Here is a 25,052-nt window from a genome sequence, read left to right on the forward strand (position 1 = left end):
GGCAAAATCAGAGAAAGAAAACATCATTAGAACTCTGATTAGTTGCACATTCTCAATGAATTATCAGAAACAGGAAAGCAATTAGCCCTACTAGAAAACTGTATCAGCTTCTTGAAGAGCTTACTGTCATTCAAATCTCTCCCTGTCCCAATACTAGCCAGCCTTAAAAAGAGGAGGAGGAGTCACATGACTTCTTTAAAAATTGTGGAAGACAATTTCCTGGTTCCCTAATCAGCTACTATTTTGCTTATTTGATTTTCTACATTCAATAACCCACTTAGCAGCAGAGGTTTTCCAATTTTGAATAAATCCTTTTCTAATGGACAATTTAGAAATGTAATAATAATAATAATAATAATAATAATAATAATAATAATAATAATAATAATAATAATAATAATAATAATAATAATAATAATAATAATAATAATAATAATAAGAAGAAGAAGAAGAAGAAGAAGAAGAAGAAGAAGAAGAAGAAGAAGTAGTAGTAGTAGTAGTAGTAGTAGTAGTAGTAGTTGGAAAGAATCTTGGAGGTCTCAAGTCCAACCCCCTGCTCAGGCAGGTAACCCTATACCATTTCAGACAAATGGCTGTCCAGTCTCTTCTTAAAAACTTCCAGTGTTGGAGCATTCACCGCTTCTGGAGGCAGGTTGTTCCACTGGTTAATTGTTCTAACTGTCAGGAAGTTTCCCCTTAGTTCTAGGTTGCTTCTCTCCTTGATTAGTTTCCATCCATTGCTTCTTGTCCTGCCTTCAGGCGTCTTGGAAAATAGCTTGACTCCCTCTTCTTTGTGGCAGCCCCTGAGAAATTGGAACACTGCTATCATGTCCCCCCTCGTCCTTCTCTTCATTAAACTAGACATACCCAATTCCAGCAACCTTTCCTTATATGTTTTAGCCTCCAGTCCCCTAATCATCTTTGTTGCTCTTCTCTGTACTCTTTCTAGAATCTCAACATCTTTTTTACATCGTGGTGACCAAAACTGGATGCAGTATTTGATGTTGAAACCTAACTGAATAAGCAGTGAAATAATTATCATATTGAAGAACATTGGCATCAACTGTGTGGAATAAAATGATTCTAAGTGAATCAAAATGAACACAACGTACATTACATTAGGGGGGAACATCTTCTGGCAGCAAGTTAGTCCCTTTAATTGCAATTAACTCCAGCCCTTGGCCCAGGTAGCATCACTATAAGGGTAAGAGTACTCTCGCCATTCTCCTGTTAGTATACTCTCTGGGTATAGGATAGAAGTTATAGGAAACTTTGCATTTAAAGAATCAAAATCAATTAAGAGAAATAGATGGAGAACAGAAAGAGAAAATCTGGATTATTTATGGATAGCTTTGTTCTTTATACACATATCTTGGCTACGTAATATATCTCCACAATTAATCATAATGGCACAAGGTACTTGTTATTTGCGATTTCCATGTAGCAGCTGATGTCTTGGGGAGACAGGAGGGGCATTGTAATTCATTACACCTAAAAGCTATATCAAATGATGCAATTGCTATGCAATACAGATGCAAGGTTATAATATGGCCAGTTTGGAAAGAGAAAAATAATACATTAGGCACATGAGATATCTTTATGTATAAGTTTGAGAATCATTAAATAGCTGTCATTCTTTCTTCCTTCTCAGCATCAATTACTCCACTCTGGTTTTACTTACTCTACTCTGGATAATGAGTCCCTGGAGCATGTTTCATTGCGGGAGAATGAACACATTCTTCACTTGCGGTCAGTGGGATGTGGTTAATTTGAAATCACTTAAACTATTATATCTGTCAAGCGTGGTTATTTTATTTTCAATTCACATCAGTGTTTTAGTATGCATGTCGGTTACTGGGTCAAACTGCCAGATTAATTTCCAAGTATTTGATGGGAATGCTCTTTATCACTGTCTTTAAACTCCCGTTGAAACATAATCTAAACTGATTACCAATATATTTGCAAAGATATCTGCTCTGGGACTGTTTTATTTATAATAAAGTGCTCTGAATCAATAAAGTCCAATTTTCATATGCATAGTGTACATTCATGTAAGAGATTCACCTGAGTGCCTTGTTTGGGAAATGTATATAAAGGAACACAGAAACCAGAAAGAACAAATATGATGCACTGGCCAGTGGCAGCTCAGGATGCTATAATGCAGTGCAAAGCTAGCCTGACTTTGCATTTCAGCTATGTTTCATATACATCAAAATTGCTTTTGAATTAACCCAACATGAGGCTTTCTGGGACCAATTTTGCACCTTACAGTAAATATATTTCCAGATGGCAATTAGGTGATCCACATAGTCCTTGTTTTCAGCTTCCTTCTGTAAAAACCTAGAGCAAACTAATCACCTACCCACCATCTGATTGCTACCTTGTTGCATGATTAGTGAATTCACCCAGCATGAAATTGGTCTCTGATAATCCGAAGCGGTAAAAAGATACATCATCATAAAATCAACCTTCAATAATCACCGAACTGCTGGTTTCTAGAAGCATCTCGTTCTTGGGAGGGAGGGAGAGACTGCTTTGCAGTTTTTGCTCCATTATGTGTCTATGGTTACAGTGCTAGAGTGAATTATTTTCAAAGACTTTGGGACACATCCAACATTTCAATTATCTGCATCTATTTATCCATCTAGTATAAAAATAATCTTGCTGTAATTTATTGACAGTGCTGATCATCTATGATACATGCCATCTCAATTCAGCAACTATTCTTTGAACACAAATTCCCATATATTCTTTTTTAGATACTACCTTGATCCATATTTGAAAGCTTGTTTTGATGCATGGATTAACTTCATTGATTGATTTCAAAACCTGCTTTAGCTGTGGATTGATGAACAAATTAGCTTTGCCCTTTATTCACATTCAGGAATCATGCTTCTACTTGCATCCACTCATTATAATACTAATAGGATATATACTACTGATTTCATCACTGAATGAATAAATAGATGGATGGTTTATCCTGTCAGCAGCTGATCGTACATGGAAGTATGTGTTTTTGGAGTGCCCAACTACACAATTACCCAGTTGAAACTCCTTGTGAAAGGGTTTTGTCTTTTCTTGTCAGGGAGCTTGAGCGTTTCTTCTAACAGCCTATACTAGTTCCAATGCCTGGAAGTCTATCCATGAGTAGTTGGATTGTTTTTCTTTTTTGATACCCCTGATTATGTACTAGGACTTCAAGTTCACTCTGTTTGTTCCCATACTTCGAGCATTAGTGTATAGGCATCTGAACCCTTTATGGTTAACCTTGAGTTTGCTTCCTACTTTTTCTGTTTTATACCTGAGTTCCCTTCCTTTTCACCATTCCTTTCTTCATTGTCTGATTGGTTATCATGGGATTTATGTTTGGGGTTTATGTTTCCTAAAGATTTGACTTCTCCCCTTTGAGTTTTAGTTTAAAGCTATTTAGATAAGCTGAGCCAATTGTTTTTTAAACACAATATATCTGGTTCTTGTGGTGTGTAATCCATTCCATGACAAGTCCTTCCTGTAGCTAATGTAAACCATGCAATGTTTTCTCTATGGCCCCATCCTATGAACTAGGGGTTTATTTCTAGAATCCTCTCTTCCTTCATTGGATGTTGATCTTCCACTGGAAGTACAGATGATAACACCTGTACTCTTAAATCTTTGTCTTTCATGCCTACCTTCTCAATGGACAGGGAGTTGGACTAAAAGATCACCAGGGTTCTTTCCAGCTCTATGATTCATATGTATGAAACATGAGACATTTATGGGCAGAAAATGTGATATTCATTTTCAGAGCTACTAACTTCTGCATTGTAAAGACAGCAAATATTGTGTTCATTATAATAACTACAAAGATTATTATCATTTGTAGTCAATCAAAGTTTATTACCCATTAAAATTGTTAAAGTGCTGCAATTCTTAAAGGGTTGTTTTGCAGAAAAGGCTGACACTGCCACTTGTCTGGAAGTTATAATATTTATTTTAAAAAATTCTAAATTTGGCTATGGAGGATTCAACTAAAATATTAATAACTTCCCAACAAATAAAAGAAGAAAAGTTTTGTTTTATTTGTCAGCATAACTTTAAGTAGCTAATTATTTCATGAAATAATAATTTAAAGTAATTAGATTGGCATGTACTGCCAATAATAATTTTCTCCCTTTCTAAATTATCAATAAAGAAAAACAAAGATTTCCCCTCATATTTACATAGGCTGGCAGGGACACAATGTTTTAGTTACTGAGGCATTTCTGCAGGGAATCTTTTAGATGACAGCCCATGAGACACAGAAGCACTGATACCAGAAAAAGAAATATTGCTTACTCCATAAAGTCACTTTTTTGCTCATGCCCAGAAGGATTAGAATCCAATCAAAATCTTTCTACTATTATCTAATCTGATTAGGTAAACTGGGGTTATTATCTCTGTATAAAAGCGAGAAGGAGGAAGGTACAGTTGGAAGGAAAATTTAAAGACATTGCTTGTAGCTGCTTAGCGAATTTAGAGCTGAAGAGGAATAATTTCTTTTATTTAGTTATGAGGTGGCCCAAGAAAATATCCAGTCTTTCCTTTTACAACCCTCTCTCCAATAGTTTACTATATCCACGGTTTAACATATACCTCACTTATGAAACAACAGCTCCTTTGGTGCTTTTTCAGTAACAGTGCCATGTCAGCATTCTAAGGTAGAATCTTACTCTTGAGAAATTGCTAGTTTTCATTCTCTGGAGAAATTTAGAAGAATGCTGTACCAGTTTGGCAAAGAATTTAGCAAGGGAATTTGAATCCAGTTGTAGTTCCCAACACACCACATATATCTTGCAGAAAGGAAAAGCTGTCCTTAATCAGTAATACTGTAGATTCTAAAGTAGGACTCAGAACCTGTGGTGTCTGGAAGTTGCTGAGGTTTTCATTCTAGTCATGCACACCAGTAGGACATATGGTGACAATGCTGGGAGTTGGAGTTGTGCACAATCTTCTTTCAAAGTGAACTGATTTCATTTAAAACCACCATTATTTTGCCAAAATAAATAGAACATAGGTAATTTCCTAACAGGAGCCTCACAGGGGACTTCCAATATTAGATAAATTGCTATGAGTTTCTGATTAAAAATGAAAAAAAAAAGTTAACACATTCAGGCTCAGTGTGACATCATCACACAATAGAAGGTTTTTCCTGGGGCTAATGGCAGCTTAATTGCTATTTTTGCAGGGGGCATAAGTGGAATAGGAGTTTTTTCCTCTCTCTGCAGGTCATGGTCAATCTCAATTCTCCCCTCCCAGATGTTTTTAGAGAGGAGAAAATAAATAAATAAAACAATAGAGGCTTTATATATATTTATACAATTAATATTAAATGCAGTTTGATCTATAAACCTGCAAAATGAAAGATAACAAAATATTTCCCTTATTTTAGCAGCTTTATGAAAAGATATTATTCAAATAACTATATTCTGGTGATGTAAAGATAAAATAGAGCTTCCTCTGAATAAATAGATTTATTTGAAGCCAGAGACCCCAAACAGCTCAAACTTAAAGATGCTGAAATATTGGCTTAGCTACTAATTATAAGGTGCTCCTATGAAGAATTAAAGGAAACTCCAACAATCCTTTTATTATAACAGGAATGTACATATTGCATTAATAAATTATGTTGCTGCATTATGCAGCTGCTGAATCGTCAGATTAGGATAGTATGCTATGCTGCAAACCCATTAACTCTAAATCCGCTTTGGTTACAGAGAGAATGTATGATCCTAACTTCCACTGCCTTTACATTTCACTTTCCATAAGCCTGAGAATAATCAGATACAAGTCTGCTTTATGGGATGACATGTTTAGATGCCTAATCACATTTACAAGAAAGCTTTATTTCTGCACATCCCTAAGAACATTTCATTTTGAAGCAGCTATTACAAACAACAATACTACAGCATGTGTAAGTTATTAGACACAATAACACAAATTTTGTGAATTTTGCACAAGGTAATTTTGAATGTGAATTATTAATTTTAAAATATTTCTTCACTAAAAGCAATGTTCATAACTGTGCATTATGTAAGTCACATTTAAGCAGAAATAACTTTAAAACAATTAAAGCATCCCAGTAATGTTTTTAGTGTCCTAAAGGCCACCAATATTAATATTCTGTACTCATTATTATGGATCTCACTAGCTGTTATGTTGTTTTTATTATAGACAAATTATTAAGGTTCTTCACACAATCAACTGCATCTCTGCAGGAGAAGAAAATACAGATCTGGGGAAGGCAGAGTTAAATATGTCATCAGCTTAGAATCATTACACTGTCATAAATGATCCAAGTCCAGCACCCCTTGAATTCCAGAGCTTTATCTAAGGCCAATTTAGTGCTTACTGTTAGTTAACTAGATTCTTGTGTATAGGCTTGAACAATGAATCTTCTGAACTGCAACTTAACATTTCATCCTGATTCTTTGCACCTGAAGATCTCTGAATGATAGTTCCCTAGCTAGTCAGGCAGATAGACCAATTTTAGCTTCAGCAAGAAATTCTTTAAGTTTCTAACTTCTAGCCATAAGAATGGTATCGTCAGCATATATGTACTGATTTTTTCCTAGAAATTTTAATTCCATTTTTTATTTTTTCCTATCCAAAACATATCTTAATATATTCTACATACTGTATAAATATATAAACTGAAATTGTATACTAATCTCTTAAAATGAACCACATAGTTTCTCCATATTCTGTTTTATGTATTTTCTTGAATGTTAAGTTATAATTCTGCAAGATGAAATTTATAATCTTAGACAAAGTCAGGATCAAGTTCTTTTCTGCTTACTAAATAGAATTTTTCCATCCTTGCAGAGCATGTAGACAATTTGATTTTTGAGTTGCCTGTCTTTTGATGAATTATCTTTAAGAGTTGGAAAGAGTTATTTACAATAAAGATTTTTTTTCAGCAGAACTCTTACTACTATGCAGCCTGTTATATTTTGTACAACAAAGCCAAACCACTTTCATTATTCTAATACTATTTTGCTTTCAACTTTAGCATTCTCTTCTCCTATAATTAAAACAATGTATTTTACAGTACTGCGTTAGTCACCAGAGAACTGTTCAACCTCTACATCCTATGTATCTCTGTTTCAAGTATTTATTGGATTATTATAATATTCAATGGTTTGTCTCAGACTTGAACTGAAGTCATTCTGTCATTTGGGAAGTTTGTATCTAAGCTCTGACTTTGACTTTGATGACTATTCTTTATATATATATATCTGTGGTTGATGTTCTGATGTTTTTCTTTTGTGAAGTGAGCCATTCCTATATATTTTACTTCACTGATTCTTAGAATGTCAATGTTAAATCTTGACAATTGTGGTGAAGGGGCTTGCACATGATGCTGTGAAGTATTTCTGCTTTGACAATATCAACTTTACTTTGTTTCACAATTCTTCCATGTGTGTATATGGAAGAATCATCAATATATCCAAGTATATCTTTGGAACAACAACATTTCCTTTTGTAGTATTGGTAGGAGGAAGCCTCTTCAGGTAACAGTCCATGAAGGTATAGTATATGTATGATGGAAATAAAAGACGTTTTGATCCCAATAATGGATGTTGGATTGGTCAACTTCAAGGCATATTCAGACTACTGAGAGCTGAGTTGACCTGCCAGTTAAATTGTCAGGACCAGCATCATGTGTGTGTCCTATTCATGGAAGAGAAAGGCTGATAACTAGCCATATTAAAGAAATCAAAAACTAAGAAGTGAATGAATCTAAAGTAATGTTAATCTCAACACCTGAAAAGAGCTGGTAGAATTCATGTCATTTTCAAAGAGTTCATTATATTAGTCCAGTTTCCACTATACATTAAAAATTGAATATTTTCTATAATATCCCCAGAGAAAACCCACTAATTTGACCTATCAAAATGGATCTCTGCTTCCATTCACAAATCTGTTTTAATAGTATGATTCAATGAAAACTTTCTCAAACTGAGTCATCCTTTCAAAGCTTTAACCAGCATTATAGTTCAGTAAGTCCTGCATGATACCACTGTCATCCTGAAGCTGATGTGGTCACCTTGTTTAGCCTTGTTCTGTTGATCACAGGAGAGAGGTTTGATAAAATGATGATGTCAACAGAATGTGTTAACAAACATGTTTATTGGTGCACTTAGTAAGAATGACATAGTTGGTTGGTTTTCAATTCACTTATATTTGGCAATTTTGACCCAGTGCACCAATAGTGCACCCAATGCACTAAATTAAATGCAAACTAGATTCATATATAGAATCAATATAAAAAATAAAACAAGTTGATTAAATCAAAAGAAAGAAAACCAAAGGAATGCAATATTCACATTAAGCATACTACAGCATTTAAAAACCTACAATATAGTTTTCCATTAAAACACTATAAAGCTGTCTTTGGTTTTTAATTGATGTGGGGAGAATACAATTATCAAGTATTGCGGAAGACAAACATCAGCATTATTAAAAAAAAAAAACCACTGAGGAACTGAGTGCTGGCCATAAATGCAGATTCTGAAAAACCTAAAAGGGAAAAAGACATCTGGAAAACATGTTTAAAAATAGGAGTTGTTTGTTCATACAGAAAGAAAGTATCAGTAGAAGGACGAGCCAGAGCACACATGGACATGTTTCCTTTACAATGTTATTTGAAACATCTATAAATAATGCTTTCAAGAAAGTGCAAAGTACAGTTACTACTAAATAATAGTAATTGTGAGAGGGATCTCGGAGTTCTAGTGGAAAATCACTTAAAATGAGCCAGCAGTGTGCTGCAGCTACCAAAAATACCAACACAGTGCTAGGCCACACATGGAATACTGCACTCAGTGGAACAACCTGCCAAGAAAATTCTCATATAAGGCAAGATATTGCCATCGTGCAGCTACAGTACATTCCCAGAAAGAATACTATGGCCTCCTCCTTCTCTCTTCCTTCTTCATAAAGGTGAAGATAGACTGCTTTGATAAATGTTTACATCTATTGTAGGTGAGATGAAAGTTACATGTGAATTGAAGTGGTGAAAATGCTTGAAGACTTTGCAGAAGGAGTGAAAGATAGGAATGTGATAGAAACAGGTGAAAGGCTTTTTTTTAAAAAAGGTAATTTTATATGTGCTATTTTTAATTTTAAAAGGCTAGTGTTCAGTATCTTAAATACAATAGTAGGAAAATATTATTAAAAATATAATTATGCTTTTAAAAAATACCTGCAGTGACTTTAGTCTTCTATGTTTTCCTGCTGTTTTTCAGGGCTGTAAAGCTTTGTCCAGTTGCTTCAATTGTCCTAACAAATGAGCCATATCTTTTAACTCTCTGAATTTATCGTCTTATGTACTACACAAAGAGAAAAGTGATTAAGGAGTTAAAAACTTTTTCCATTAACCTATCACCACAAAATCACTGCTATAACAGTTCAGTCTTCCTGGAATTACTTCTTAATTAAGCTTAATTATACTATCAAACAATTACTCAAAATTTGACCTTTTCTAAAAAAAGTCAGGCAACAAATATGTGGGTGAGGCTCTGAAACTGTGCTATAAACATCTACAAGAACAATAATCACATTTTCCTTGGTGCCTTTCTTTTCTTTTGAGCTCTATGATTAACATTTGTCTAATCTGTTTATTTTTTATGAATTACTTTTCATCAAGGTCTGCTAAAAACAGCTTCAAGCCTAATGCTACCTCTGTGTATTTTAAATTAATTCTGAGTAATAAAATATGAAGCTCCGATATGTATTATTTCTTATTTTTATTATTTATTCATTTTAATTTATTAGCCACCCATCTCCAATGAAATACATAATTTTGTGCCAGTTTTCAACTACAGAATTCTATTTTACTAAGAGGTGCTACCACTTCAAAGACCCTGGGCTTCATCATATTCTTTTTGCAAATCAAATTGCAAAGCTAACCAGGTAAGACAAAATTGGAAGCTGCTAACTTCCAATAAATTGGAAGCTCTGTTCTTTCAGATATTTCAGAGATGCCATTTCTTACTGTTATTTCTTTTATATGAAATTTACTGACTGCTTAGGAATATGGAATAGGAGAAGTTATTAGTACGATAGTAGTGCTGTAGGATTCAGGAAGTAATTATTTTACCCACATTCTTTTTTGTTGATTGATCTTCCATCCAAGTGACAACATTAATTTGATTTTTTTTTAAAAAAAAAGAATATGGCCAATTTAGTCAAAAGCAGATATGAAGGTTTAAATGATGATCCATATCCAGTGCCTTATTTTAGAGAAGAAATCAGTAATTATAAGTGAAATCCTATGCTTTTCCAATACAAAAATCAGATTGAGTCTCTCCAATGTAAATAAATGAATCAATAAATGAACTCAGGAGCAGATATGTCACAAAACTTCAGATGACTGAGATAGCTTCACTAACTTTATTTTGATGATAGGTTCCAGTTTCCTAACAACAAAGGAGATGCTTACACCAGAACTCATAAAATATATTTTCATCAATAACTAGAGCTTCATATAATTTTATGATGCCAGCTCTTCCCTTTTCAAACCTTTTTCTTTAACCTTTTCTATTAAGATAGAATAACATTTTTAATAGATTAATGCATCAAATTTTGAGCCAAATAGATGAAAAAGTTTAGGCTGATCTATGAATTAAAACAGAAAGCCAATTTGATGTACAGGTTAAGGCACCAGACTAGAAACCAGGATAACTTCTACTCGTTTTAGGAAGCTGGATGACCTTGGGCCAATCACTCTTTCTAAGCCCTAGAAAGTAGACAATGACAAACCATTTCCAAAATCTTGTCAAGAAAACTTCAGTTGCTAGGGGTCAACACTGCCTCAAAGGCACAATAAAGTAAAATGAAATGCTCCATCCTAAAAGCACAAAAACAATGTTCTAATAGTGATGGAATGTTATTCTCTGAATGCCTACTGAAGATGTTATAGCACACTTTCTTACTTCTAATTTTCTTCTGAAATAAGAATTGCTGAAATGTATGGAAAAGGGCTGTTGTAAAAGTGCAATCATAGCAGGAGGAGTAATTTCTTCAGAATCATCATTGCCACAAAGCAAACTTGCGGTTGAGTTCTTTCAGTGTTCATTCAAAGGAATCACAGTTTTTTTCTTCATCTGCATTCTACCTATGTATAATCTAGAGTCACACTGGCTTCTGCTCAAGTGTACACCAAGAAGATGAAGAGTTTTATCTGTTGGATGGGGAAGCAATTTTATTGAACACTCAAGAATAGGGTTGTAAAAGAAATCTACCACAGATTTCTGCAAGAGTGAAATTGCATGATTATCAAGATTATTTCAGTCACAGCACAAATGGCTAACAATAAATGGGATGTGGAGTTCTTGGTGCTCTCTGAGCTTAATTGTTTGCTTGTGGACATTTAATTACCCAACTAAGAAATATCAAGTGACTGTGAAGTTTGCTGCCTGTTAATATTTATTTATTTATTTATTAAATTTCTATAGCTGTCCAACTCAACCAAATGATTCTGGGCAGCTACACAGCAACTTGTCCTGCCAATGTTGATGGGAGTGTAGTTTAAAGGCAAATAATCAAGATCAGAGACAAGCAAGAATCCCCCAGTTCAATGCTGAGCCACAGATATTCTCCTCTGTTGGAACAAATGGTATCTATAATAATTGTATCTTTCATTCTTTTCTTAAATATTCAACATTTGGGGACAGTATATACTAAAGACTCAGCCTATCTATATAAATAAAAATGTAAATGTTCGTTTGTTCAAAATCTTAAATCTCCTAAAGTTCTTCACCGATTGCTTTGAAATTTTGACACAACATTGCATTCGAATACGCGCGTGTTTTTATATACCTACTATTATATAGATGTCACACCTGTGACAGGTAAAAACATGCTTTTTTGAAAAACAGCGCCATCTGATGGACGTAAAAGCAACACACACTAGCATTGTGAATTAAACATATTACAAACGTGTGCTTTCTCTTTTCTTTCTTTTCCATTTAACCAGACTGAGCCACAGCAATGCGTGGCCGGGTACAGCTAGTTTGGAATAACAATAAAAAGCATGTAATGCTGCATTTAAAAAAAGCATACAAGAGATAGTTGTGCTTTAAAAGTATGTGTTAGAGAAAGTTACACATAGATCTCTATGTTGATAGGAAAAGTTCTGTACACCAACAAAGAGTTCTTAGTATTTTAAAACATTGCAAAAAGAAAAAGGAAAGGAAAGAAACTGGAAGAAAAGAGAAGCTATTAACAGAATAGAATAAGGCATGACATCTTGCAACACCAACCTGGGGCAGATTTAGCCTAATCTGCATGTCCCTACTCAAGTCATTTCCACATTCAGTAAATCAGCAGGGTGCTCAATAGAGATGGACAGCAATAGAAAGGTGGTGCCATTTTTATGAATGGCTCCCTCAATGTGAATAATGTACACATGGGTGCCAGATGTGATGATAATAACACTTTTGTAACCCATTGTACTGATAAAAGCCTCAGTGGATATATGTATCCACAAGGAGCAAATAATATTGATCTTTCCATACATGTCTCCATTCCAAGGCAGCTTAATTTCTGAATCTATCTGGGAAGGATCCCATTATACATAAAATGCATTTGTACAATAAATAGCAATAGCAATCTATATGAATATTCTGTACAAAGAAAATCTCCATGCAGACTCAACTAAACTGCAATCCCAGCATCAACAGCATATATGGGACCACCCATATGAGGCCTAATAGCAGAAGCAGTCATTCAATGACTCGAATCCATAGCTCTACTCACCATCCAACCAAAATTCTGAACATACTGCATCAACAACACCTTTGTTATCATCAAACACTCCCAAATTGAAGAAACACACCACCTACTCAATAACATATTCCCTGGTATCAAATTCACATGCAAAGAGGAAAGACAACAGACTTCCATTCCTTTACATCAACATAAGGAGATTAGACAATGGAGAACTGGAAAGCCTCATCTATCGCAAACCCATGCACACAGACCAGATCCTCAGCTTTCCAAGCAATCACCCCACTGCACACAGAAGAAGCTGTGTCCAGACCCTCTTCAGAGGGCCAGGACACACTGCAGCACCACAACACTAAGAAAAGCAGAAGACAAAAGGCTGCTTGACATCTATAATGGTTATCCAAAAAACTTCGTATTCTGACACACAACACCCAAACCACAACATACCACACAGCCAACCACCATGAAAAAACTAACCATACACAAAAGGGGTGTCGGAAATAACAGCCAAAATTCTCCAATTTCTAGGAATAGCTATAGCCCACAAACCCACAGCCAGAACCAAAGACAAGATACAGAAGAATGAAAGAAACAATGTAATCTACAAAATCAGCTGTAACAATTGCAACCAATTCTACGTGGGACAAACATCATGTCAATTAAAAAACAGGATCCACCAACACTAGCTGGCAGTCAAACATCACAATCCCAAATCCTTAATCTCTACCCACAACGATACCAAACAGCACCAGTTCAATGGGAGCAACATAAAAATCATCAGTCATGCTATCACTCACCACACTCGTGAGTTCACCGAAGCCTGGCACACCACAAGCAATTCCATCAACAGACACATTGACCTACAACCAGCCTACGAACCCCTCAGAATCCAAATCAACCACACAGCCAACCAGAGACAGCACTGACCCTCAATCAATCCATGCAAGCCCCCCAACCAGCAGTTCACCTCCCAATGACTTTCACCTGATATAACCTCTTCATCACAAGACCCATCACAAGACTCTCACTGATAACTCACACCTGACTCATCCCAAGACCCATTACAAGACCCTTACTTGGCACACCCACACCTGACCCATCACAAGACCTCCACTTGACACACCCACACGTGACCCATCACAAGACCTACTGATCACACAAAGCCCTTGTAAACAGAAGAACACTGACACTAACATCCCCTAAACTCTGCTGAAGATGTTACCTAGCCTGGTAACCAAATGTTACAAACCCACAAGCTCAAAGAATGAACTTTCACCCTCAACAGCATATACTGTGATTCTTCATATGTCCCATGGAAAAATGACTAATAATTTATAAAGGATTTAGGAAGTATTGAATAGCTACCAATTCAGTCAAAGAATGCTATTCCCTGATCATCATGCAGAGTGAGTGAGTGAATGAACAAATGAATTAGTGAATATACTGTATGTGTATATACATATAATTTTTCTTTCTTTAAAAGAAAATCTTGTGGTTATAAAAGAGTATATGCAGCAATATATAGACAAAAAAATTACATTCTGTATTAAATGAGTGGGTTTTCTTCAATAAGACTTGGGAGGAAAAACACACAGTTAAAAATTGTGCAGTTTCTATTTTGTGAATTGGGGAAGAAGAAGCCAAAGTACTGAATGCAACCACAATGGCTCTAAGCTGACATCAAAGCAAAAATGGGGAAGGGGGGAGACCGCTGAAATGACAGCAGCAGCTGCACAATCTGCCTCTAAATTAGACTGTGTTTCAAAGTCTGCACTCAACTGCTAAGCAGTATAAAGACCCAGGAGGAAGGCTGCCCAAGAAAAAGAGCTAGTTTTCCAGGCTAACACATCAAAGTAACACATGCTAAGAAGAGCAATAAATGCATATGGCATACAGTCACTTGCTGCTTAATTGCATTGGGCTTATGAAGCCAAGGAAAAACCTTCCACTGATTCCTAATTTTAGAGAGGATTTGAGATCTTTTTCTAATGCAAAAAGCTGTCACAAATTGGGAGCAGATTAAATTTTGCCATTGCAAAGTAGCATCCCATAATTTCAAAAATGGAGATTCCCTCTCTGCTTCCCCCACCCTGCCACCAGTCAGTAAGACACCTGCAAAATACCAAGTTCATAATTACAGGCTACATAAAAGTAGCAGTTCAGGAGTCTGGAAAAAAAATTATAATGATAAAAAAAAATCCTAAATCTTCACAATTCAGATAGGTCTTCTTAAAAAATGAACAATTTTGATATTTGGTATAAAATTAACCTACCTTTTATGTGATACTTTTTTTAAAATTAAATGCCTACCTAGTGATGCTTGTCATAAAAGGAGCAGATAAATAAATGTTGGAAAATTTAAAGTCAGAGTTATTTCTAGCTTTATGATATTTTTAATTGTACTTTAATACATTCAACATGATGCATAAATGAAAGGTTCAATACATTGAAAGAATTGCAATGTTAGGATTACAATGTTTTTATTCACTATGTTGTGGACAGATTCTGGCTTACTTTTTCTAGAATACCATACTCATATAGAACTGTGTTATGCTAAGGTTTTTGAATAAATATTGCTATTCTTTTAGAGTTGTCAATTAAAAGACTTTATAAAATGCCTATAAACTGGATAATAAAACTGGTTACTTTGTCTCTGAGCATTAGACCTGCAGTGTTTAAAAGAATGTGTGTACAAGTAGAGGGTTAAAGTTGAAAAAACAACAACAAAAATCATCTGTAATGCACTCGGGTAACTTGTGCATTAGGAGAAACAATTCCAGCAGAAATGAGGCTCTGTGCCTGCCACAATGACAATATTACACATGAAATAATATTGGTTTTTATGCTTATGGATTTCTATCAGTTTAAATGAATCCGTTCAAGGGCATCAACATCAAATATAGAATGCTTTCCAGCATAGTTCTCATCATAAAAATAATCAGAAAGAGTTGAAAGCAAAAAAAAAACAAAACACCACAAGATGTACAATGCTCAAAAGGGAAAAAAAAGCAAAACAAACACAAATCATTAAAAGATTGCTTTCAGTGATGTGTTTCACAGTATTGGCAGTTACCACAGAATATGAAAAATGCAGCTAAAATAATCATCTTACTTGTTCTGGGCAGAAATTCTCCAATACACAATCTGGGTTTCTCCAGGAACTCCATCTGGATAGCTTGGATCATACATGACTCTCTGTGCAGACCCAAAAAAATGGATAATGGTTTATGGAAGAGTAACTTACAGTGTACATTTAATCATTTACTTTATGAATTAAACAAAATAAAGTCAGTTTGACTTTGGGAGTCCTTCAAATTTTTAGCAATTTTTAAGATCCTTCTCATAGCTTGGCCGAAAAAGATGAGCACCACAAATTTCCATAATGTTATTCCTGAGAATGAGGCTAGATAAGCAAGTTCTAAGACTACAGCCCTTTTGTGATTGCACAGCAATTTGTTGATAGCTCTCTGCTGCTCTAGAACATGGAGAAGATTATATCAAAGTAATATATAAAAACAAGCAAAAATGAATACGCTCCAGCCCCTGTGTTATAGATCATAATGTAAAGATCTATGCTTTCATTGTAAACTGCTGATTGCATAGAGCTGCGTATGAAAATGGTCTCATTTGGAAACTGAAATTTGGCCATCATAGAGCTGTTCCAGTGGCTCATAGAGTACTCTTAGTAAATAAATCAAAAAGAGAAGTTGTCAGCAAAGAGGGGCCCTATCTTTTCGGTGGTAAAACCCAGCATGTTATAAGGCACACTCAGTATCTTCTTTACAATCATTTTGGTTAAGATTTTTAAAAGTTTCTGCCAAGTCATAAAAAATGTGTTTACAGAATTCTGAGTCATTGCTAAAGTGCTTTATTTTTCCTAGTTTTTAATTTTTTATACTGAAAATGGCTGTTTTATGTTAGTGTATATTTATGTTGTTTTGACATGCACTGCTCACAGAACAATATTAGAAATATGATTTAGGTAGTTATGAAAAGCAAATCAGATGCATTCTGCACATCAATAGGCAAGTGTCTGTTCCTAGTTCTAATGAAGCCAAATGGAAAATGAGTGCTGGGATGCAAGCCCTGATGTTTCATATTTGTGTTGAAACATCACACCCTAGTACATAAAGGGCAGAGGTTGCATCACTATGTTATGATACCCACTTCATTACCAGCTACTCTTCCTTCTCTTGTAGAGCACTAAATCTATAGACTAGGAACTTTGGTGAGGTAAGAGAAAATCATAAATAAAATAAATTTGATAGCACAAATGATTAATTTCTCTCCAATGCCTGGCCTAAGTTAATATCTTCGTCTTGCAATCATGTATCTTTATCTTTAAAAAAAGGTGAATGGATTCTACCCAGTGCTATCCTTTGTAGTATAGCAATAATACATGCCACAAGATTTGGTGGATGCTGAAAGTAGCAGGGAAGATGATCATAGTGAATTCTACTCTCCTCATATTGCATTTAGTCCTATGAAAACTACATGCGGATGTGAGTGAAATTATTGGTGAATTCTAGTAACGACTAATTTCACTCCTATTAATTTCAATGAAATAAAACCAATTTAGATTCAATCCCACTGAAAATTTTGATCAGCCAAATGACTTTATTATTTTACATATCAAATGTTTTGCCTTGTTCCATATTTTACCTGGAGTAGAGTGTCCTCTCTATTGTCCAGTCAATTTCCATTTTTTTATTCCAACATTCCATTAACAAATCTTGCCCTCCTTCATCATTTTGTGTACTGTCCATATTACTTGCATTCTGATTTTATTAGGTCGAAGTCCCATAAGTTCCATGAAATTAAATAGAGTGCATAAAAATCTCAGCTTTTCTTCTTGAACCTACTGGGCCAAGTCATGTTAATTTTGCATCCCATACAGTGCCTAGTACACTGCTGTTTCTAAATAAATGTTTAATGAGAAAAGAAAGGAGAAAGGAAACTTCATAGGAAAGATACATAAAATATTGTTGAGGTCAGATTTTTAGTTGGTACGACTCAGCATAATCTCAACAGCTTCCATACAGCTAGAATGATTTAAATTAAATCATCTAGCCTATACAGAGTATTACAGCTGCTATTACCTAAATGCCTACAGCTCTATAAAATTAAAGCTGTATTATTATACTAATGTAATAACATTAATAAAAAATGAATCTGATATAATGAATACATGCTAAAAAATAATCTAGTTGCTATTTGGGCTGCCTTCTTTTAAAATTTTAACTCTAGAAATAAAACAATTTGGATTCCATGCTGTTTTACAGTAAGTTTCAGTCCTTTGAGAATTTCACTAACTTACAAATGTCCTGAATCTAGAAATTTGCAACAGGACTTCTGGTGTTTCTCAATTCTTCCCAAGTCCTAAGACCACCAATGTAATTAAGTTTTGTTTTCTTCATTTTTCTCCTGCTGTTAGAAATAAAATGTGTTGTTTAGCTTTTCAATATGCAACAAAAACTGTATGAATACTAATCTATTTTAACCTCAGTGGATTTAGGATAAAAAGATTGACTTTGGTTTATTAATTGTTTTCCCCGTAATAAAAAAAAGTTATTAAAGGAATGGAAAATTCTGCCTTTCAATAATTTCAAATGCAAACTTTGTTTCATTACCAAACAACAGTGTAGCAATTGATTCTGCCAGTTTTTAATTGAAACACCTACTGTGTGTCAACGCCCTACACAACCTTTCTGGTGAAATAAAATAAAATAAAATAAAAAATAAAATAAGAGCGTTAATCCCATGCCCAAATAGGATTAACTATTCTTCCAAACTGTGCTGTTATGGAGTATGAACATGGCTCAGTGTCTTAGCCTGATATTCCTGTAGTTGAAATTCTACCAAAATACTATCAGTTTGACTTAAATTTCAGAGAATCTTATATGAAGTATATAACTATTAAATCTGTTTCAAAAATCTTTAGCTAGCAAGGTTTTGAGCCTAAGATAACAAAAGTATCCCTAACATTCACTTCTTTGCCATCAATTGTATGTTTCAAAATTGCCTATCTGGTGACATCAATCTCAAAAACCATGTTCATTTTTCCCATTTTCTCATTTCAATCACCCATAGTACTATCTATGTTTGTGATGTTCCATTTCTTGGTTCAGGTAAAGACTTGCTTCTGTTGAAACTGTAAGTAGTCTCTATCAGTCAAACATCAGCAATGTTAAGCTGTATGGACCAGTGGCTTTTTTCCATACAAGCTGAGATTATGTTCAATAAGCATGTCCATATAAAATGTCATTTTCCTTTAAATACTATTTTTGGTGTTGGTTTTATCTTATTTTTTGTAACACAATTTCTTGAGGGTGATTCATGTATTATACTCTATGAGTTTCATTATGCTGCCATTAGAGGGCAGAAAAGAGTAAGCATGTAAACAGAAAATGCTCATTCAGAACTGTAATCTGTGAAAAGAGCTGACATTAGGTAACAAAATATGTGGCTTTAAATGAATCATCAGAGATAATACGCTGAACCATGAATAATGAATCTTGCAAGTTTATATATACATATATATATATTGCAAATGTCATTTCTTTCTTAAGAAAGTTTCAAGGTTGTTACTGACATTGGTAAAACAAGACTAGATTAACAATTCTGCTATCTAATCTAATAAAAATATACAACACCATCTAATTTATTTTTAATTTTGTGATACAAAAATGCAAGCTATATATTAACTGAATTTATAATGGAATGAAGGATATTTATGATAGTTATAAGTGAATGTCACTGCTACATTTTACAACAAAAATGTAAAAAATAGTACTAAGATATTGTGCATTGATATTTTTTCACTCTTTGGAAGGGCAAAATGAAAACATTTCGCAATGACATTGAAAGATAAAGATACTTGAAACACTTAGATGTTTGTTAATGATTATGCAAAGTTAAAAGTTACAGTTTCATTTGAATTCAATAAAATTTACTCCTTAAATTGCAGCACTGCACATGAACTCCAGTCAGAAAAGAGCCCAATAAAATTCCACATTCTCAATGTCCATTTTCATATTACATTTCTTTATCCCACTTAAAAATTATATAGAAATATTAATGTGAAGCCACATTTTCACAAAACCACAAGACTTCCCTATTCATTCTTGTTATATAGTATAATGCATGAGTTATCCCCATTTGTGCAAATTCAAGGAAAACAGGTTGATAATGAAAAAGCTCTGCATCTTGCTTCACCTCGACTGTAGACTTATGGAAGCAATTTTATTCAAATAGAAGATGTTCTCTAGTGAGAAACCTGATTTCAAATTTATGAAGAGACTGGGATTGATGACAATAGGGCAGAACTGCAAAATCTGCCTGGATTTTGGTCACAGGAGGAAAGAAAGCCAGCATAGTTATAAAGTAATGGGGAACTAAGGATTTTTGGGGGGGAAGAGTGAGAAAAAAAACATACTTGGCTTTTTAATACATTCTAAAGGGGTCATTCCATAAATATGAACAACAACAAAAACTACATCTAAATGTGATTTAGTTAAATGAATTAAATGTATAATGAGACATTATTCTACACTTATGCAATTTTTTTTCTTTTATCACATTAGAAATTATATCTTATATCTTATGGCATCATTTAGAGGGATTTTTGGCATCGCACTCAAGGTCTTGGGAGTGATCAACATGTGGATGTGCATCCCTGACCTAAAACCTTATAGAAAGGACTATTCATTCTCTTTGGCTATTGTGCTTGCTGGATGGCCATAGACCAGGCATGTCAAACTGCCGGCCCACGGGCCAGATGCGTCATGCTGAAACCGCGCCCATCCTATTCCCGGCAATGGGGAAAAAGTCCCAATATGTCATGCGACGTCACGTGACATCACGAGCCTGCCATAGACTGTGAGAGAGATTTACAAATGAACCTGTAGTTGTGACTTTATAGAAAGAAAAATTCTATTCTCACATAGGAAACGAAGCATATACATTTAAAAAAATAAACAATCCAATTTGGCAATTTTCTCCAGTCATATAGTTTTGTTTCAACAATTATGAATGTTCATTGACTTTTATAATACTTCCATTAGACAGCCTCAATGTAGAAGATTAGAACTGAAGAGATCCTGGGTCAATTATTACATTTGTTATTACATTAGTAATAACAAATCATATGTAATACTGAACATAAGGCATACTACCCCAGTCAAGAACATTTTTCTCATTTATCTGTGGATTACATTTCTTATAATATATTGAGCCATCTTAAAACCAACATAAAACTATTGCAATCTAGAAAATTTTCCAGATATAGTAGTGTACATTGAAGATATTGTTGAATGCTTTTTTTCCTAGCTGAAACAATAGTTGTTAAATAGCCAGATTTAAACTTCATTAACATTTGGTTACAATGAATGCCATTTCCAAGTCATATGGATCAACATATAAGCTTCCATTTAAGTAATTTTTATTACTATAGTTATATAAATGTACAATTCCTTAAAATCTCCAGTGAGTTTGTGGATATTAAGTTTATCATAAGTAATTGAATAGGCATTCATATCTAGTTTAAAAGTATAACAGTACATTATACAGCCTAGGTTCATTTAGAATTTTCCATTTGTAGAGCTCCATATTATGAGTACAGCTCTATTTGAATCTCTTTAATATTTATGATCCTCTTACCACTCTTACTGAGAAAGATAAAGCTTTTGATGGCAATCTGAAGAACTTGATTAACAATATACTAATCATCAGTACCATTGACCTGATTCAAAAAAAAACATGTTTTCCATTCATCCATCATTCTATTGCCAAAGATGATTACATTACTGTTCCATTTTTAACCTAAATAAAACCACATGAACTATACATATCATATCCTCTTTAGAAAAAACAAGTATACCTTGAAGCCAATTTAATTTTAACTAAAATACTAAAATGACCTATAATAACCAATTAGCAGATGAACAGAGGAAAGCCACTTACAAGAGCCCCTAAATAATGCAATTCATACGGACTTCACATTAATAAATGTTAAATTGTGCCAAGGAATTAATTTTGCAATAAATTGTTATTGTTGTTATAATATCTAACTAAAGCATATTACCAGGAGTAATTATCCATATATCAGAATGTATTGAATGTAGAGTGTGCTCTATAATTATTCCCCAAATTGCTTATCATTCAAATGGTAATTTTAGCAATAGTGTTGCAGTAACTATAGCTTACCTTTCATCTACTAGAAATATGCTTTTAATAATTACATAACATGTAGTCAAAATTACTTGTTGCAAAAGATGAAATAACACAGATATATATTTTAGTTATTGACAATTATTTCTTCCATTATCAAAATTTGGACTGGTCTACTCATTTCTTTATAATATGTTACTCCTTACCTATAGTCATCAATCATGTAACTTGCATGTTTGAAGAGCACATCACAGATTAATTATCAGAGGTAGCAGTTTCATTGGGCTGATATTAATTTAAACAATCTGGCTATAAAATGAAACAGGCATATACCTTATTGAAAATAATCAAGCCTCTGTTCTGGCTATGATGCATGCAAATTTCTTCAAGCAATTTTTCAAGTATTCTGTGCCTGAGCATATTCACTCAAAAGGGCATGGCATTCATTATGCTGACAACCTGTCTCAATCTGGTATGCTCCCACTGCAGTCTGCATTAGGTTTCAAGTTCTAGAACTTCCAGACAGCAAAGGAATTCTGGGAGTTGAAGTCCAACATCTAGTTCACTGTTTCTGAAACATGCAACTTTAAGATGTGTGAACTTCAATTCCCAGAATTCCCCAGCCAGCTGGGAATCAGTGTACTTTAAAGCTGCCAAGTTTAAGAAACACTGGTCTAGAGCAGGGGTGTGAAACTCCCGGCCCGTGGGCCGGATGCGTCACGCCAAAACCGCACCCACCCCATTGCCGGCAATGGGGAAAAAGTTGCAATACATCACAACACGTCACGTGATGTTGCGAGTTTGACACCCGTGGTCTGGAGGGTAGGAATTCAGCTTGACCCACTCATTTTTACACTTCAGGAGGAGGTTTAACATACATTAATAAAGAAGAATATTGTGGCTTAGGGTTCAAATGAGGGGTCCTTGGTACTCTCTGAGCTTGCTTGTTTTCTTGCAGATGTTTCATTACCCAAACTAGGTAACATCATCAGTGCTAGACTAGGACCGCTCATTAACATATATTGCTTTAAAATTTCATATTTTTATGTAATTGATTTTATGATTTTAAAATTATTTGAATTTTAATGTTGCTGCATTTTGTGATTTTAACCATTATTTTCCACCTAAACCATGCAATTGACAGTATATAAATGTGTCAAATAATGAAAAGCTAGGGATTATGCTTAGACGTGGGGGAGGGGGAGGGGGATGCATGTTGGCATATGTAAAACATGGAAACAGTATTGCACATTTGTTTGTCTTAAGACAGTTTAAGTCATCAGAAATAAAGTGATGAAAAAAGTCAGGCTAAATAATTTCTTTTCGAACCTTTTTTAAATCCATGCTACACCAAAAGACTGCTATTATACTGCATAGACAGACAGATTAGCAATCTGAATTAAGCATTAAATTAACTGTTCCACTTAAAGAATCCTTAAGGTTGCAATCCTAGACACATTTACTAGGAAGCAAAGCCTGTTGAACAGTGTAGGAATTATTTCTGAGTGACATGCATAAAATTGCACTGTATATAATTGCTTTAAAAAGCAACACATCCATGAATATTATGAATATGTATAAAATATAAGAAGAGATTTCATTATGTTGTAAGAAAAAAAATGTGGTATAATTCAAATTTAAAAGGAAGCTTAATAGTTTAGATATCAAAATTTGGGGGTTTCTTTCTTTTTTTCTCAATCCATTTAAAGGTAAAGTGAAAAAATAACAAAATGTGATGATATGCCACCTCAGGTATACTTGTTAATCTGAGATGTTTTGAAACCAATCCAGATATTTTGTTTTTTCTCCAGAGAATAACTTCAAGGAAGATACTGTGTAAATATATTTGATTTTAAAATCTATACTGACAGTCTAATGAGTTTTCTGAACAACTCTTTCCCATCTTCCTTATAGTCATTGAGATCAGGTTTAGCCTTGCAATTAAATGCACTTGTTGTGCTCTACAGTTAGTTCTGCTAATAAAGTCATATTATTGAAATTTAATTTCCCACTAATATGAACACAGGTAGTCCTGGAATTATGTTGTTGCATTCAACAAATCATGATCATACGACTGTGAAATGCTTTGACATAAAGCTTACCTACCTGACACGCACTTTTGTTACCATAGGGGGCAAGAGGAGGCAGCACAACCATTTATGACAATTGAGGGTGCTTTATGGGGTATAAAGCACCCATTCCATTGCCATCGTAAATCTGAACTGTCATAAAATGACCAATTGGAAGCAAAAACTACCTGTATATGATTGGGAAAACAGAAATTATTTTACTTAAATTGGATAGGGTGGGGTTAAACAACCAAAGCTAGGTTTCACCACCTATCAGATGGCTTGACAGCTGCCAATGCTAAGTCAAGATGTAGAACAAGATAAGAAGGAATGCTTCTGATGCTCCTGCTCAGCACTACCTCCAGTCTACACTCGTCACAAGCCAGTTATGTTAATGCTGCATAAGGGTACAGCACTTTTTAAAAAGAATGATCTATTATGTTAAAAAATATCCTGGCTGACAGGTAACGGGCATGAAGGGGACACAAAATAAAGACAGACAGCATTTACAACTTGTACCTCAAGTAAGTGGCAGGGCTGGCAGTGGATTACCAAAGAAGCTATAGCCATAGAGAAAAAATACATTAATATAGATGTTTATAAGCATGCAATTGTGATTGCTCCACATGTAATACCAATTGCCATGACAATCAGTGTTACCAAAGTCAAAAGAGAATGGAAAAATAAGTAGCTGTGCTACACTGAACAACTGTAGCAATTGTAGCTAGCTAAGATTGAACTTGGGAGCTCTGACCAGTCAGGATGAAAACTGCATCATTTTGTATAAATAATCAGAGATAATAAAGTAAAAATAATTAAAACAAAAAGTACAGCCATGCTCAGAACTGCCAACATATGGCTGGTCAATTGCAATTCTCTTTCTCTGTTTAAATTGATCTTCTCTCAACACTATATCTGCTGTGAAGAGAGATAAACACAGATTGATAGGCAGCTTACATAAAACCTCTTGACATGTTCTTAGGCAGGCAAAACATGGGCAGATGCCACTTCAAAAACTAGGGATCCTATGTCTCCAGTAGCCCAACCAGAATGGCCATGAAGTTC

The sequence above is a fragment of the Protobothrops mucrosquamatus genome, unplaced genomic scaffold (assembly GCF_001527695.2).
Source record: "Protobothrops mucrosquamatus isolate PMUCROS unplaced genomic scaffold, P.Mucros_1.0 scaffold117, whole genome shotgun sequence".
NCBI lineage: Eukaryota > Metazoa > Chordata > Lepidosauria > Squamata > Viperidae > Protobothrops > Protobothrops mucrosquamatus.